We start from the raw sequence: 18,438 nt of genomic DNA, 5'->3' as shown, positions 1-18,438 counted from the left end.
GGCAGTCGGAGGAGGCGATACACCAAAGGCATCTACAACCACCAAGGTATCCAGAACACGCACACAGAACAAGGGGTCGCAGAAACGGAAGGACGAATCGAAAGTGAACTAACTGAATCTACGACAGTGGTAAATATATCGTCTTGTGTGTTATCGGACAATCAAGTGACTGTGTTAAGTAAGGGTCTTTCTTTTTGCCCCGAGGCCCATGTTAACTGGTTTAATTTGGAGTTGGATCTTTTTCAATTCTTTAGACGGTTAAAATTAAGGGTATGGGGTGAGACCATAGCTGATAACCCAGTGACACCTTGTGAAGCTGAAATGTCATTGAATGAGTTTGATTTGTATAACCGAAGTGATTTCACACCCACACAGACGGTACATGCTATTGAAACATATTCTCACCTGGTTAAGACTGACATTGACCGATTGCGTAGGAACACTCCGGATGGTTTTTTGAGACATCCAAACCTTAGGAGGGAGGAGGCACAGGCTTTAACTGAGCTGGCCCATAATGACAAAATCACCATCAGACCAGCCGATAAAGGTGGGGCGATTGTCATTATGGACACAGTTATGTATGACAATGAAATCAGCAGACAACTAAGTGATACATCTGTTTACAGACCACTGACTCAAGACCCAACAATATTAATTAAGGATAAACTTAAGGTCATATTGGACGTAGCATACAACAATCACATCATTGATAAGAAACTGAGGACTTTTCTGTGGACCGAGCATCCTAAGGTCCCCAGGCTGTACACTTTGCCGAAGATCCATAAAAATCTTCAATGCCCACCAGGCAGACCTATTGTGTCTGGCCGTGACTCTCTCATGAGCCGTTCTTCCATTTTTTTGGACAAAGTGTTACAGCCGAGTGTTCTTCAGATGCGGTCCTACATAAGGGACACCACGGACTTTATCAATAAAATTGACAGACTCGTGGTACCAGAGGGAGCAATTTTGGCCTCTCTGGATATCACGAGTCTGTATACGTCTATTAAACATGAGAAAGGGATTGCAGCGGTTAGAGGGGTCTTGGCCAGATCTGAGTGGTCTGAACAGTGTCAACAATTTATCTTGGAGTTACTTGAGTTGGTTCTTACGTGTAATTTTTTTACCGTGAAAGGGAATTTTTTCCTGCAGTTGATGGGATCGGCGATGGGGTCCAATGTGGCCCCATCTTATGCTAATTTGTTTGTACAGGCATTGGAGGAGACATTCGTCTATGGATCACACCACTCCCGTCATTTATTGGGGTGGTGGAGGTTCATAGACGATATTTTCCTCGTGTGGACAGGGTCAGAGAATGAACTGCTTGATTTTTTGCATTTCCTAAATCATGTGGATAGTGATATCACGTTCTCGATGACACATTCACATGCATCGGTGTCATTTCTGGATACACAAGTATATATACATGAAGGAAAATTGCAGACGGACATTTTTTCTAAATCCACTGATCGCAACACGTTGTTGAGATATGAATCTAGTCATCCTCCGACTATGAAGCGGAACTTGCCGAAGAGTCAATTCTTACGGGCTAAACGCATAGTCTCGGATGAAGCTAGATTGGGTAAGGCATATAACACCATGATTAACAACTTCATTGAACGGGGTTACCCACGATGTGTGGTCAATGAACATTGTAGGAGTGTAGATACACTTGACAGGAGTAGTCTTCTATCTGCTACAACAAAAATTGCACGGCCGTCACGGATACCACTGGTCACTACTTATAACACATGTAGTAGTGACATTGCACAAATAGTTCATAAACATTGGACAGTTGTGAAGGATACTTTTCCTGATATCCCGGAATTCCAGCTGAAACCTTTGCTTTCCTATAGGAGATCTAGGAATTTAAAGGATCAGCTGGTGAAAACCGGGGACCGTATGGTTGCACAGGTGGATAACCGTAAGACGGGTTCTTATCCCTGCTGGAGGTGTGTGAATTGTAAATACATGTTTAAGTGTGATAAATTCACACACCCCAGAACTGGCAAAACATTTGATATTCGCAAGTATTTCACTTGCGATTCTGATTGGGTAATATACCTACTGATGTGTCCATGTCAACTATTATACGTTGGGGAGACAACATATGATGTGCGGACAAGAATCACCCAACACAGGTACACAATCAGGAAGGGTAAATTGGACCTCCCTGTACCCAAACATTTTGTGGAGGCTGGTCATACGGAGCGTGATTTGAGATTTTTGGTGCTTGACCAGATAGCACCATTACCCCACGGAGGAGATAGACATTCGAAATTGAAACGTAAGGAGTTGGAATGGATCTTTAGGTTGGATACGCTGAGACCTAGGGGCCTCAATGCTGACTATAAGATCCTTCCTAAATATTGCAACTGATCTAGATAATGGCATCTATTATGGAGATGGCGGATTAGTGGTGAATTCGGACTCTTGTGATGTGTTTCTGGTCTGGCTATTTGTGACATGGGAGGTGAACACAGAGAAAAACACTTTATTAATATTTGTACAGTTTTTTTTATATACAATATACTTACCTTGTACATATCTGTTTCCATTTTTCAGATTTGACATCAAGCTATTTGTGGAAATCATGGATGCACGCTCGCCTTAGAAGGAAAACAGAAAGCCGAATTCATTTTGATGATCCCCCTGACAGACCGTATCTGAATATTTTTCAAGTCCGGGTGACTAGCAGAAGGGTGTGTGTTATATGTGTTCAGATGAGTGGTCCCTACGGGTTTGTCTGATGCCCTACCTGAGGAATGAAATCGGAGCTTTGAGCTGCTGTGGAGTTCTAGTTGGTGGTGGCGGAAGATAGTGGAGGGAGAGCGCCGACGGATTCACTGTCCTGCTCTCTCACCCCCCGCAATATTGGGAGAAGCCATGAAGTCTGCTCAACACGTGATTTGACACACTGATAATCCCTGGCATTTACCTATGTATGGACTTATTCTCATTATTTGTTTTTGTGGGCGTTCCCATTGTACTGATCTGTCAGAATAGGGGTGGGCGTAATACAATGCTTATTGCGCATGCGCAGCCTACACGTACACGCACAATGTTTGCGTTCCATCTAGGCGTGCGCTCCACAGCCTTCAGCCTCATACGGCTTCTGTCGGTTAACGGTGAGCGAGCAATCCTGATTTCTTTTACATCTGATATTTTGTATTATACTTATTTTATATTCACATACACTTGAATTTATGTAATTAGTTTATTAGAAACTATACACTATGATTTTGTATCTATTATCACTATATTCTTTGACATATGGATCTATGTGTCAATCCTAGCACACCTGTTGATGCCTTTTTTTCACGTCAGATCACTTGATTGTATCACGTATATATACCGGTATGGGTAGTGTGTTCACTTGAGCTTGAAAAAAGACTGCGGTGTGCAGTCAGAAACGTCGCTGTATTTTTGCATGGAGTGCTAATAAATTTTCACTTTGTTTTTGGAATTCTTGGAGTGCTGCCGCATATTTGAATTTAGATAGATAGATAGATAGATAGATAGATAGATAGATAGATAGATAGACTATTGGGGCTGTATAACCAAGTGATCAGAGGGGGTGACCTGCAGTCAGAGGAGATGAGGTGATCCCCTGCTGGTGACATGGGCTGCCATCTTGCCAGTCTTTAGCAGCTGGTATCTCTGGGGGTATATTCTGCTGCAGGCTGCTGGCACAGTGAGATCAGGCAATGCAGGGCTGACATGGGGGATGTGGTGGCTGCTACAGACAGAGCAGCAGATCGTTACCTGATCCATTGTCCCCTACATAAAGTTTCTCTGAAGACTTTCTATCCACTTGTAGCAGCTCTGGGAGCTACAGGAGCAGCCAGTGTGCAGGGGTCCTTGGGAGCTGTCAGGGTTGATAAGGAGCAGCCTAGCTATTGCCTGTCCGATTTATGTACAGTCTGCACAGGCACTGAGACTGCTTGGCAGCAGTAAAATACATGACTACAGTACAGGCACTAAGTAGCTGCAGGATATGTATTACTGCTACCCAGTCTCAGTGCCTGTGCAGAGTGTACATACACTCACTGGACACTTTATTAGGTACACCATGCTAATGACTGGTTGGACCCCCTTTTGCCTTCAGAACTGCCTCAATTCTTCGTGGCATAGATACAACAAGGTGCTGGAAGCTTCCTCAGAGATTTTGGTCCATATTGACATGATGGCATCACACAGTTGCCGCAGATTTGTCGGCTGCACATCCATGATGCGAATCTCCCGTTCCACCACATCCCAAAGATGCTCTATTGGATTGAGATCTGGTGACTGTGGAGGCCATTTGAGTACAGTGAACTCATTGTCATGTTCAAGAAACCAGTCTGAGATGATTCTAGCTTTATGACATGGCGCATTATCCTGCTGAAAGTAGCCATCAGATGTTGGGTACATTGTGGTCATAAAGGGATGGACATGGTCAGCAACAATACTCAGGTAGGCTGTGGCGTTGCAACGATGCTCAATTGGTACCAAGGGGCCCAAAGAGTGCCAAGAAAATATTCCCCACGCCATGACACCACCACCAGCCTGAACCGTTGATACAAGGCAGGATGGATCCATGCTTTCATGTTGTTGACGCCAAATTCTGACCCAACCATCCGAATGTCGCAGCAGAAATTGAGACTCATCAGACCAGGCAACGTTTTTCCAATCTTCTACTGTCCAATTTCGATGAGCTTGTGCAAATTGTAGCCTCAGTTTCCTGTTCTTAGCTGAAAGGAGTGGCACCCGGTGTGGTCTTCTGTGCCACAAAGTTCGACGTACTGTGCATTCAGAGATGCTCTTCTGCCTACCTTGGTTGTAACGGTTGGCTATTTGAGTCACTGTTGCCTTTCTATCAGCTCGAACTGGTCTGCCCATTCTCCTCTGACCTCTGGCATCAACAAGGCATTTCCGCCCACAGAACTGCCGCTCGCTGGATGTTTTTTCTTTTTCGGACCATTCTCTGTAAACCCTAGAGATGGTTGTGCGTGAAAATCCCAGTAGATCAGCAGTTTCTGAAATACTCAGACCAGCCCTTCTGGCACCAACAACCATGCCACGTTCAAAGGCCCTCAAATCACCTTTCTTCCCCATACTGATGCTCGGTTTGAACTGCAGGAGATTGTCTTGACCATGTCTACATGCCTAAATGCACTGAGTTGCCGCCATGTGATTGGCTGATTAGAAATTAAGTGGTAACGTGCAGTTGGACAGGTGTACCTAATAAAGTGGCTGGTGAGTGTAGATCGGACAGGCAAATCATTAGACTGAGCCACAGAATGTGCGATCCTCGGCAGCTGCAGCCCAGGTCCCTCTCCTCACACACTGCAGCCCCGGATCCTGGCCCTAATAGGCAGACAGATAGAAGTTAGTTGTGCTGCCTGGGGAGGAGGGCGCTCCGGCAGACAGGCAGCACAACTAACTTTTATTTCTAGTTAGATATGCAGAGCAGCTCTCTGTCTCCCGAAGCGCCCCCCAGCTAGCCGGGAGGGAGGCGCCCTGTGCAAGCACACAGGTCGCACACCCCTAAGGCCGGCCCTGCATCCATACCCCTCATACTCATATTCATACCCCTCATTACACATTCATACCTCTCATACCCACATTGATACCACTCATACCCATATGGCATTTTTATTTTTGGTCTCTTTTAGATCAGAAATAGTTTTTCAGCATAATTCCCTGCTCCGAGTATGAGATTTTTGTCTCTATAGGTGGCAAAATGTCAGAAAAAAATCATTGCTAAAAATTGTTATAAGATTAAGATACCTGGTGGAGTAAATAGAAGTACAGTACAGGCTCCATCATGGCTGCAGATTACAGCTCTGTGTCCTGAGGAGCCTCATAGGTGATGGAGATACATGGTAAAGTACAGAGAAGTACAGTACAGGCTCCATCATGGCTGCAGATTACAGCTCTGTGTCCTGAAGAGCCTCATGGGTGATGGAGATACATGGTAGAGTATAGCGAAGTACAGTTCAAGCTTTTTTATGGCTGCAGCTTACAGCTCTGTGTCCTGCGGAGCCTCATAAGTGATAACTAAACTCCCCTCTCCCTTTGACAGTAATAACCCTTGTTAGACCTATGTGCCTGATATGCAATTAGTATGTTTTGTACCCCATTACCCTCTCTTCTCTTCTTTTCACTCTTTTCTTACCCCTCTTTAAGTATCTAATGATACTAATGTCTAATGATACTAATGATTCTAATGTCAAATGTTTCATTTCCTGATTCCTGGATGTTACTCTATCCATATGTTACTTGTAGGTGGTATATCTGTTGTAATACAGTTGTTTTTTTTTTCTTACAATTCTTTATTTATTTTAATCGTCTTTCATGTCAACATAAAACGTATTTACAGTTTCTCGTTCGGAAGCAGACTAGTCCATCAACAATTTCCATAACAACACATATATATATATATATATATATATATATATATATATATATATATATATATGCATATATGTATGTATAGCATATACATATAACATTGCATAATATATAACAAGTACACTCAGCATTTATATGGCCATTTTTCAGCTTTTATATAATAATTCAAAAAGAGACACTTGGATTTTGATATATATGTATAGAAAGTACACATTGAACAAGTGAGAATTAAAAAAAAAGTGTAACAAAAAAGAAAAAGAAAAAAAGAAGAAAAAAAAAAACTAAAAAGAAAGAACAAGGTAAAAAGGTAAATGAAACAAGAAAAAAAAAAACAAGAAAAAGATTTGAAAAACTCAGAAGTGTAAGAGACAATATTTCCCTTATAGATCATCATTTGATGTTGTTTTCTTATCCAGTCTCATTCCTAGCTCTATAGGCTATCCAAGGAGCTCAGATCCTTTCATACTTAGGATGGGTATATGATGTTCCTTTAATCTACTGATTTGATTATCTTTTATCAGCCATTGTTGGTTTGTAGGAATCACTGCGCTTAACCAGTAAAGAGGTACTAAAAGTTTAGCAGCTGCTATCAACTGTGCTAGTAGTGTGTTATCCCCTTTAAATATAATTTTTGAGTCTAACTCAAGTGCCACAATTTCAGTGGTAATCTTAACTTTATTGCTAGAATATACCTTGGTTCCTTTTCCACCTTTATCCATATCTTATTTGTCGACACGACCACCAAATAGGCAATAATGTACCCACCCTATGTTTACACCTCCAACACACATCTGACGTTGCTAAGCCCATTCGAACATATATTGAGGGATCTTATATAGTGATAAGCGAACATCCCGATGTTCGGATTGGATCCCGAACACGAACATAAAAAAAAAACTGATTGTGATCGATTGGTGTTTGCCAAACATTCACAAACAAATAACAAACGTACAGTAGAAGTGTTCATTTCAGTTTACGCACATGCATACAGATTAGTCTGGGTTCACACTATGTTTTTGCAATCCGTTTAACGTATGCGTTTTTGGCTATGTTTCCATGACGGAACGGTCAGTCCTTGCAAAGATCATCCCGGCCGGTACTGATGATCTTTCCGGCCGCAGTGTTCTGATGCGGGCACATCAGCGCGCGTGCATCAGAACTCTCATAGCGCACAATGAAGCAAGCGTCCGGAGCCACTTGCTTCATTGTGTGAACTGACAGGTCTTTCTACGGCCACAATTCACTGAATTGCGGACGCAGAAAACTGACATGTCAGTTCTTTGCGGCGCCGCATGGGAACCCGGCCAAAGCATATACAATGTGTATACGCTCTGGCCGGGATCCCATAGAAGGAAAGGCAATGTGCATACACATGCAAAGTACGGTCGTTTTTGCCGATGGCAACAACGGCCGTACTTTTACGTAGTGTAAACATAGCCTTATAGAAAAAACGGATGCCATTGTGTGTCATCCATTTTGATCCGTTTTTTCCATTGAATTCTGTTTTAAAAAATAAAATGTTGTGAAAAGGATGCGTATTTTTTTAACAAACACAAAAGTAGCGTTGACTACGTTCTCTGTCTGTTAAAAGTAATCAATTAAAAACGGATACATTGAACAGATTGCAAAAACGCAGTGTGAACCAAACTTTATCAGGTGCAAAGTGTCAATTACGCAGTTGTGTACGCATTTGCGTTCAGATTTTGTACATTTTGGTCTAGTGTTACGCACATGCGTAAAATGATCGTTATAACCATTTTAATCTTTGAACAAATTGTTCATGTTCGCCAAACACGAACAATTAGCATCATGTTCATATGAACATACAAACATGTTCGTTCCTCACCAGTCTTCTACCTACGAGTCAATAATTTGTAAAGATTTTCTTTAATTAAAACACACTTCATGTTCTCTATCTGAAAACCTCTTTACCATCTCATCTCATGTCATGATAGCATGTACATTGGTACTTCACTCATTTTTGTCTGAAGAATAGGTGTAATAAAATTCAACAATTTATGTATTTGTGTGGCTCCGGTGACGGCGAAACGTTCTAATTCACGTAGGTTCCCTTCATCTCACATGGGCACGCAGAAATATTCCACATATGTGTTGAATTATAACTATGAGGAGAAAATGAATAGGTTGTAAAGACGCTAGTGACTTCAAAAACAGTAGAAAATTTGACATAAAAATAGATTTCATTTAAAGATATATATTTTTTTACTCTAATCTTGGCGTTCATTGTTTTTAGCAATAGTGAGTTCTGGAAAGTTCGACACATTCCATGTAGAAAAACACATTCACTGAATGATTTAAACAAGCATTCACCCTTAGTATAACTACATAAAAGCAGCCTGTCATGAAATGCACTTATTACATTGCACTCATTCAATATTGCGCTTCAGTGATTAGGTACTTGATTGTCAAAATCTACTCTGTTCATTGAGCCACGGCAAATGGTTGTATAATAGGAGTTAATGGCACAAAAAGTGAAGTCTTTCCACTGAAAAGTTTACCTCTCCACACTGAATAGATCGAAATTAAAAAGATAAATTGCTTTTCTATTTGTTTAGTGAAAGGTAAAATATAAGGGAAGACGGGTTTAGATATTTTGCTCAGTACTCCCGTTCCTGTCTTGTAAAAATGATGATATTTCTAATAATATAAGTTATGCTAACCAACTTATTGCGAATAATAAAAATAATAATAATAATAATAATAATAAAAACTTTATATTAAGCTCAGCTGGGAATGATTCAGATGTCTTCATCCCTGTTGGTCTAGTGTAGTAAAAGGGTTAATTGTAAATTATTTCTCAGTCTAAGGAGGTTAAAGAGTACTCCAGCGAAAATCTTTTTCTATCAAATCAACTGGTTCCAGAAAGTTATATAGATTTGTAATTTACTTCTATTTAAAAATCTCAAGTCTTCCAGTACTTATCAGCTGCTGTAAGTCCTGCAGGAAGTCGTGTTTTCTTTCCAGACTGACACAGTGCTCTCTGCTGCCATCTCTGTCCGAGACAGGAACTGTCCAGAGCAGGAGAGGTTTTCTATGGGGATTTGCTGCTGCTCTGGACAGTTCCTGTCTCGAACAGAGATGGCAGCAGAGAGCACTGTGTCAGACTGAAAAGATAACATTTCCTGCAGGATATACAGCAGCTGATAAGTATGGGAAGATTTCATATATTTAAATAGAAGTAAATTACAAATCTATATAACTTTCTGAAACCACTTGATTTAAAAGAAAAAGATTTTCGCTGAATAACCCCTTTAAGGGCTTATTTTTTACACTCCATGGTGGTCTATTCAATGGTATATTTGTTTTCCTTTTCTTGGGGATGCCATTTACAGATGAAATTGAGATTCCCTGAGATTTTCAGCCCCATATGACCTGTCAGCTGCTTTCTATAATTTTTTATAGCTCCTTGCTGTCAGTTATATCACCTTTGATAGGGTTTATATCTCTGTTAGTAAACGCTGTCTAAATGTACAGTAAGGGATCGCCTCCCTCTGCCAACCCTTGTTAGCAACCACTGGCTATGAACAAGTATCTGCCGCTCATCCTTCTCACAGTGTAGAGATACGCTTGACTGAACCTGCAATTGCAGGTGCCGCAGGCAAGGTCTAATAGGTTGCCTGTCAGTGTCATAATACATTGCAATACAATAGGATTGCAGTATAATATGGGAGGATTGCCGGTTCAGGCCTTACAAAAAGTGGGAATCAAACATTTTATTTTCTATTAAAATTGCAATTGTGAAACTAATGAGATGAATAAAAAGTATAATGCTAAGAGTAAATATGGTACTCATCCATACCTCAGTCACATTTTATTTCTTGCTTAATACTTATAGATTAAGGATGGTCTGAACCTGCTGAGGTTCGGGTTCGTATGAACCCGAATGCTCGGCATCAGATTCCCGCTATTCCCGCCTATGGCTATGGCTGTATCCCAGTTTTCCAGGCGGTCCTCCCCCTGTATCCACCCTCTCCACGGAGCAGGCAGACATCAGGAATCATTGCCGAAAGTTCGGGTTCGTACGAACCCGAACCTCGGCAGGTTTGAGCCATCCCTATTATAGATATATTACAGCTACTTGTAGTACAGCTATGGCCTACAGCTGTTGTTGTTCTAATCTCAAGGCCTGCTGGGATATCTTGCTTAATGTTTATATTGTTTTCAGCCAGTGTGCAATAACATATAAAAAAAAAACATATATTCAAAGGGGTACTCAGTCCAGGACCCCCTTTTTTTTGTTTACAATTGGCGGGAAGGAGGTGCCTGAAAACAATGACATCTACTTACCTCTCCTGTTCCACCTGCCCCATTACACTACTCCAGTCCCCGTCCGTTGTCTGTCATCTTCATCATGTAGGTGGTGGTGGTCAGGGGCGTAGCTAGGATTCATGGGGCCCCATAGCAAAAAACTGTATGGCCCCCCCCCTCCCCTATATATACATACTCGGTGATTCTCTAGTGGCCAGAGGAAGAATCCTATGGTTATATACATAGGTGCAAGAGCAGACTACCTTTTGCTTAACCCTTTATTTACTGCAGTGTGTAAGTGACCCAGTGTTCTCTTTCATGCTGCAAAACAAAAAAGGGTTTATACAGAAGACAATTAGCTCTCTTCTTTGCTACTCCTGCACTGATAACCCCTGACCTCTGCAGGAACTCAGAGGTCATCAGAGTAGAGGTCAGAGGTTATCAGAGTAGTCAGGCAGAGAGCTACTTGTCTTCTGTATTAACTCTTTTTTGTTTTGCAGCATGTTAGAGAACACTGGGTCACTTACTCACTGCAGTAAATAAGGGGTTAAGCAAAAGGACACAGGAGGCTCTTATCTTCCCTGGGCCCCCTCCCTCCACGGGCCCCATAGCAACCGCCTTCCCTGCCTCTATGGTAGCTACACCACTGGTGGTGGTGGTGGTGTGTGTGTGTGTGTGTGTGTGGGGGGGGGGTGAGGATTATGCCAAAACTGTGAACAAATGTCCATGGGGGAGATTGATCAAACTGGTGAACTACTTCTACTTTACACAAGTTTGATAAATCTCCCCCTATTTGTTTTCTCACTACTGATTTACTATTTTCTTTCAAATGATCTGGTGTCAAAAATTGCGAAAAAATTGAGATTTGTAATTTACTTCTATTAAAAAAATCTGGTCTTCCAATACTTATCAGCTGCTGTTTGTCCTACAGACAGTGGTGTATTCTTTCCCATCTGACACAGTTCTCTCTGCTGCCACCTCTGTCTTTGGCCTCTTCTGCTCTGTTCAGATCCAGCATGAACAAAGGTGGCAGCAGAGAGAACTGTATCAGACTGGAAAGAGTACACCACTTCCTGCAGCACATACAGCAGCTGATAAGTACTGGAATTTTTTTTTTATTTTTTTTTTTGCTGGAGTACCCCTTTAAAGTGTACAGTACATTATTTCCTTTCCCTTTTTCCCCCTTTTTTACTACAGTAGTTGGAACACAATAGATTTTGCTGTAAAGCTTAGAAAGGTGTAATGTTACAAACCTATTTATTCTATTTACTGATATTGTCGAATTCTCCATGATTAAAATTATCCATCTGTATAGATTGACACAATAAAAAGCATAAAAATATTGGTCAATACACAATAGAACATTGCAGTAGGAGGAAGGACATGTACTCAAAGCTCCATAGGCACAATTCATATGGTTAGAGGATACATGTGTTTTTATTGAATGCTTCCACCTGGTTATCCTAGAGAATTCCTTATCTTAATAATCTGTTCATCCTGCGGGATGTATTACTAGTTTCAGCTGTGAAAAACCTTATGGTCCTTTGAGGGACAGCCAAATTGATAGGCTACAACTCTGCTGCAACTGGGACTGTGCTGTAATTGTGCCACAAAAGCCGTAAGTAATGCTTAAATGTCTGTGGTCAGCCTGTCTACAAGCGTTAATAAATATTAATAGCTCCTCACAGTGAAAGTACAAAGTGATATCAACTATAAAAAGGAGAATTTATCTGGAAACAATAGAATCCATTCATTTCTAGGCACTGGGCTTAGGTTTAGTGATGCCTGAACTGCTTGTTCTACAAGCTGACAGCACAGACAATAAATTGGTCTGGAGTAATAGGGGAATCGCCTCTGCTTCTCAATCAAGACGATCCCTCATGATTTACTATAAGGATGCTCCTTGTGAACTGCAGCAAATACAGTACGTGAAAGGTTTCATATTCTGCATGCTGGAGCGATTATATCACATGGACTGCAAATTATTTATGATCTGACATTACTGCCGTTTCTGGATGAAGCTAATTAACAGGATTTGGTTTTCTTACTATTATTATTATTTATTTATTTATAGAGTGACCTTAATTCCAGAGCTCTATATAAGAGATAGGGGGTAACAAACAGGAACAATAGAAGATCAACACACATTACATAAAGGTAAATGGCAAACTGATACATGGGGGATGAGGACCCTGCCCGCGAATGTACCGTGTTTCCCCGAAAATAAGACGCTGCCTTATATTCCCCCCAGTGGAAGTAGAGAAATAAGACGACCTCCCCGGAATACTTACTGGAAGAGCACATCAGCGGCGGTCAGCGCGGTTGCGGTATGACCTGTGGCGGGATGTGTGGAAGACGTGGGAGCCATGGACCAGGCTGCCTGCGGTGCCGGTTTAGGAGGTCCATGAGGGGATCAGGTGAGTCTAAGGTAGCGGGGGTGCGGGTGGGGCCTTACTTTTGGGGGGCCCTTTACTTTAAGGGGGTGCCCTAGTTTAGAGTACGATGTGCCTTATTTTATTTTTTTTTTTTGAGGGGGGTTCTTTACTTCAGACTAGAGGGTAAAGTAGCTGGGGTGTCTTATTTTAGGAGAACTTCTTATTTCAGGGGGAACACGGTATGTAGGCATAACCAGGGGTATAAATATATCGGGTGCAGATGTAGAAGTTATACTCAGGCCCTGGTGCCCAAAGGGATTCAAAGATCTTTTTCCTCATAGGAATACCTTAGTATTATAAATATTATATGGTGTGGTATTATAATATTATATGGTAGGAGTTCTGCTATAGATTTTGTATTGGGGCCCTGGTGAATAAGTTAGGCCTAGAAAAAGATAAATTAAATAGGACAATTACAGGAATAGGGAGATGAGCCAACAGCCTTTGGGAAGGTCCTAATGTGATGTGTTGCCTGTCAGTGTTGCTCTTACTGGCATAAAACACTGCAATACAGAATTATTGCCGTTTATAATATGAGAAAAAAGATAGTCCCTAAGAGGAACAAAAAAAAGCACCAAAAAACATGTCAATCTATCCTACAAAACACAAGCCCTTGCCCAGCAACTAAGTTATGGCTTCAGGAAGACAGATGGAATAATTTCACTCAACCAAATGGTTTGCCAAGGTTTAGCATGTGGTGGAAAAGGTGGACAATTTACTGGGAAAGGGTGGTGTGGTCCATATAGGACATGATAACAGAATACTGTACCTGATGGAGGTCCTTTGAAAAACTAGCAACCAAGCTGAAGGGAAAAACTCTAGGCAGGGGCGTACCTAGGGGTTCAGCCTTGGGGGGCGAGTGAGTCTCAGTGGGCCCCCAACCGATTATGTTACCCATAGGGAACCTCAGTAGATGACAATGCTTTTCGAATAATAAAGGGTATTTTCTACTACAATATTTATAGTGAACAGGGACAGAGAGCAGTGGAAAAGACTTTCTACAGTACATTTCAGATATACTGTATGACCATGTAAAAATTAAAGGGGTTATCCAGCATTGCAAAAACACAGCTGCCTTTTACTAGAAACAGTAAATGGAATAATTACTTTACTAATTCATAGAAACATAGTAGAAATCAGCCCGGATAATCATGGTGTAGAGGGTATATGAGAGCAGCCAATTTATGCCTCCATGTAGTATTTTATGTATTTTAGCCCTTATATAGTTTGCAGGGTCTCTCTATGCTCTCATATAGTAAAAAGGCCACCATATATACCCTAACATAGTAGATTATCCCCCCTTGTTCCTCCATATAGAAGACAGACCCTCCCTGTGCACCCCCATATAGCAGTGAGGCCCCTCTGTACCTCCATATTAAAGTTCAGCTTCTCTGTGCATCCATATAGTAGTTAGGCCTTCTGTGCCCCAATATAGTTACTATTTCCGTCTGTTTCCCTTTAGTAGTAGTTTGGGCCCTCTGTGCCCTCATATAGAAGTTAGACTCCCATCTGTGCATCTATCTAGTATTTAGACCTCTCCATGCAGGCAATCCCTACCCACACCTTCAAAAAAAAGGTAGTATCCTTCATGTAGGCATCCCCTCCAGCACCATCTCATGTAGGTAATCCCCTGGTATGTTTTCCCTTATGCAGCCACCCCCTTCCCCAGCAGTAATCTCCCAGTAATCCTCCTGGTGGTTAGACACCCCCACCCCCACCACTGTGAGTAGACTGTATCTTCAAATTAGGTGCCCCCTTTTCAGTTAGCCAGCACATCCCATACCCCAACCCCTATAGGTCTCCTCCTCTATAAGGATATGTTCACACAGAGTAAAACAGGCGGAATCCCGCCTGTCTCAGTGTCCCATAGCCCGACTATGGTAGAGCGCGCGCTCCTCCGCAGCCGCCGCTCTCCACTCAAAAAAGTTACATGTCACTTTCTTGAGCGGAGAGCGGCGGCAGCGGAGGAGTGCGCGCCCTCTCATTCACTTACAGCGGGAAACTGAGCACGGCATGATTTCATGGCAGAAAGCTCCCCAGCGAAATTCTGCCGTATTTGCTCAGTGTGAACATAACCTAACTATGGGAAAAAAGCCATATACTTACCTGCCGTTTAGTTGCAGTACTGTAATCTTCTCATGCCAACTCTCTCCCTGCTCTGTGAGTGCACAAGTGACATCACTCATGTACCACAGCTCTAAGGGACGGAATGGCCTTTTGTGACCACAATAGTGATTGGTAGGGTGGAGAGCCAATGCTCTCCTCACCTTGTCAATCACCTTGCTGCATTCAACTGTATGTTCTCCTCGCATACAAGCGTATACAGCTAAATGGTCAGACACAACATTCAGTAGTCGTGTGGGCCCCCCAGGAGCACTGGTTGCTGGCCAGGGGGCCACCTACAGCCAATAAACATTTGTTAATCTGTCTGTAAAAGCAATAGCTTTTGCGGACAGCATTAACTGGCAAAATGTTCAGTGGTCCCCCTGCCTGTGTGGGCCCGGGAGTGGCCGTCCCCTCTGCCCCCACCAAATTACGCTACTGAATCTAGGGTTGCATTCTCTTAAACTTGGCCTGTGCAATGCACAACACAGGAGAGACAGTGGAAATTTAGGGAGGGAAACCAATGGCTGAAGTCCTGTGGAACAGTGGACTCCGCATGGGAAACCGGAGACCCATAGTAGGACACTGGGGGAGCATGGGCAGGTAAGCACAGGCTCTTTTTTGTTTTTTTTGTACAGTAAAATACATGGCCACCATTTTTACAAACTGTAATGAACCAATGTTCTCAACGAACCTGGGTTTATGCAGTGCGGTTTGCTCATCTCTAATTATGAGCCACCTAATAATAAAAAAACAATAATTCTGTTCAGGAAAGCAAAAGCAGTACACTACAGAAGAAGAAAGAGCCTACAAAACACATGAGCCTTGAGCATAAAAACATACAATAATGCTCTGTGTAAACAAGTAAACACATAACTTTGTCTCCGAGTTAAAACTTAAGTCTGTCATAATAATAATAAGAAAAATAAAATCCCTCCTAGTAGCTTGCCGGTATCATTGGAGCGCTGCAGGCCTTCACTAGGTGACTGTAACATGCTTTATTTGTTTTCATTTGTGTATGTGTACATAATGTTCCGCAGATGAAATTGCCTTGACATAAAGTGCTCTATAAATAAGCATGATTATTTCTACAATAATTGCGTCGCTGCTTTTCGTTTCCAGAGTACAGTGAAATGGCATTGTCATTATAGCATTTGTACAGGTCCTTGAAATGCTCACTCTGGTGTGTACAAGTATGGTTCTCTCTCGGAAAAGTCACAGCATCTTTAATGACCCTAATACCATTTACATTGCTGGCCTGTGCGAGGAATGTATAGGCGCGTTCCTGACCTGCCGTAAAAATATATTTTTATAGGCCCATTAAAAAAACATAAGGACCATTTTGCCTGAAGATACAAACTGAAGATACATTTGTGTTCGGCCATTGCAGACTCTATGGAGAATAAACAATTATTTAGGAGAACATTTTTAGTCATTGTGGTATCGAAACACTGATAGTTTATCATATATAATTATAAAGGGTTACATTATTTGTATCCAGCCAGAAATAATAGAGTAGCTTGTTGTTCTCGTTTCCATAAGTGGACGCCACAGTCATTCTATAACATGAGATTCTGTAAAAGCAAGCTAGAAAAGATGAAATAATTTGAAGAGATAAAAAAAAAACTTTTTGTCAAACAAAATAGCATCACAGTAATTCATAGGTAGTGGTGCAGCTCTACTTAAAGTGTCACTGTCGTTATAATTTTCAAAATCTAAATCAACAGTAGATGTGATATAAACCAAGTTTGCAATATACATTCATTATTTTTTAGTTATCATGGAAAACACGGCACTTCCTGTTTTCTGACAGTTTTTTTTTTTCTCAAAAAACAGGAAACAGTCAGAAAACAGGAAGTCCTGTGTATGCCAGGCCATCTGAGCGATCACAGAGAGAAAGAAGTCATGTGATTGAGGGACACATTGAGCGGTGACTCTCTGTACTGGCCGGAATTCCTGTGTTTAGTCTGTTTTTTTCAACCAGCACAAATCATACCTGTACGCCTTGACCTATGAAGCGCGCTGTGGAGCAGAGCATGCTTCATAGGAGGTGGGGGCCGGCTGCAGTGAGCAGCTGGTACCTCAGCGTTAATGACAGGCTGCAGCGATCATGCTGCATTGTGTCACTAACCCCTTAAACACCGCTATCGCTGCTCGACCGCAGCGTTTAAGTGTAAGTGACAGGGGGAGTCCCCTGTGATATAACGATCGGGACCCCCGAAGTGTGATTGTGGGGGTCCCGATCATTGTAACGGACCCCCAGAGGTCTCTCACCTGCCTCCACACGGTCCGATCGTCAATTTGCTCACTGAGCCTGCACAAACAGGCTCAATGAGCAGATCGCCTATCACACTGATCAATGCTATGCCTTTGGCATAGCAGTAATCAGTGTGAATAATCACACAAGTGTATATAAAAGTTCCCCAAAGGGACTTAAAATTTGTAAAAAATTAAGTAAAAAACATTATTACACTACCCCAAAGCCCCTCCCCCAATAAAAGTTCAAATCAACCCTCTTTCCCATTATATAAATAAAACATATAAAAATAAATAAACATATAATATATCGTAGTGATCAAAACGTCCAATCTTCACAAATATGGTATAAGTAAAAACTAGTGATCATGGTGGAAAAAATGACACCCCATACAACCCCATACGTGGAAAAATAAAACCGTTATAAGCGTCACAATAGGCCCATTTTATTAATAATAATTGGGGGGAAAAAAGGATTTCATTAAAAAAAAAATATATTTATAACATTAGAGAATCTGTGTAAACCTGCATATGGTTTTGTTCGGACTGACCTATAGAATATTGGTGTAATGTCGCTTTTACCATATAGTGCATTACATAGACACAGGAACCCCCCAAACGTTACCACATTGCATTCTTTTTTTACCATTTCACGAATTTAAATCTTCATAAATATTAATCTTGGGGTTCCATCACACATGTTATGGTAAAATAAAAGATGCCATTACAAAGTACAACTACTCCTGTAAAAAAAAAAAACAAGCCCTTACATTGCCCTGTAGATAGAAAACTGAAAGTGCTAGAGGAAAAAAAGAAAGCACAGAAATTAAATTTGCGTGGTCCACTGGGTCATTTTGGGTCTGGTCCTCAAAGGGTTAACAGTGTTCACAATATGATACCAGTATAGTGTTTACTCTATTGCATGGGTCTTTACTATTTTGGCAATGCTATACAATATATGTCTGTGCGTTTGAATTTTTTT

At 41.6% G+C, this 18,438-nt stretch overlaps 1 long non-coding RNA gene across 1 annotated transcript in view; it reads left to right on the top strand.

The window, feature by feature from the left end:
• LOC138772993 (uncharacterized) overlaps positions 1-12,975 on the top strand; it is a 28,120-nt gene extending 15,145 nt beyond the window's left edge. Inside the window, exons 2-3 of the long non-coding RNA XR_011359859.1 lie at positions 12,737-12,819; positions 12,914-12,975. This is a non-coding gene — a long non-coding RNA (uncharacterized lncRNA). The remainder of the gene's footprint in view (positions 1-12,736; positions 12,820-12,913) is intronic.
• The last annotated feature ends 5,463 nt before the right edge of the window (positions 12,976-18,438 follow it).

Source organism: Dendropsophus ebraccatus, chromosome 14, assembly GCF_027789765.1.
Source record: "Dendropsophus ebraccatus isolate aDenEbr1 chromosome 14, aDenEbr1.pat, whole genome shotgun sequence".
Taxonomy (NCBI): domain Eukaryota; kingdom Metazoa; phylum Chordata; class Amphibia; order Anura; family Hylidae; genus Dendropsophus; species Dendropsophus ebraccatus.
This window is presented reverse-complemented; position numbering and strand designations above follow the sequence as displayed.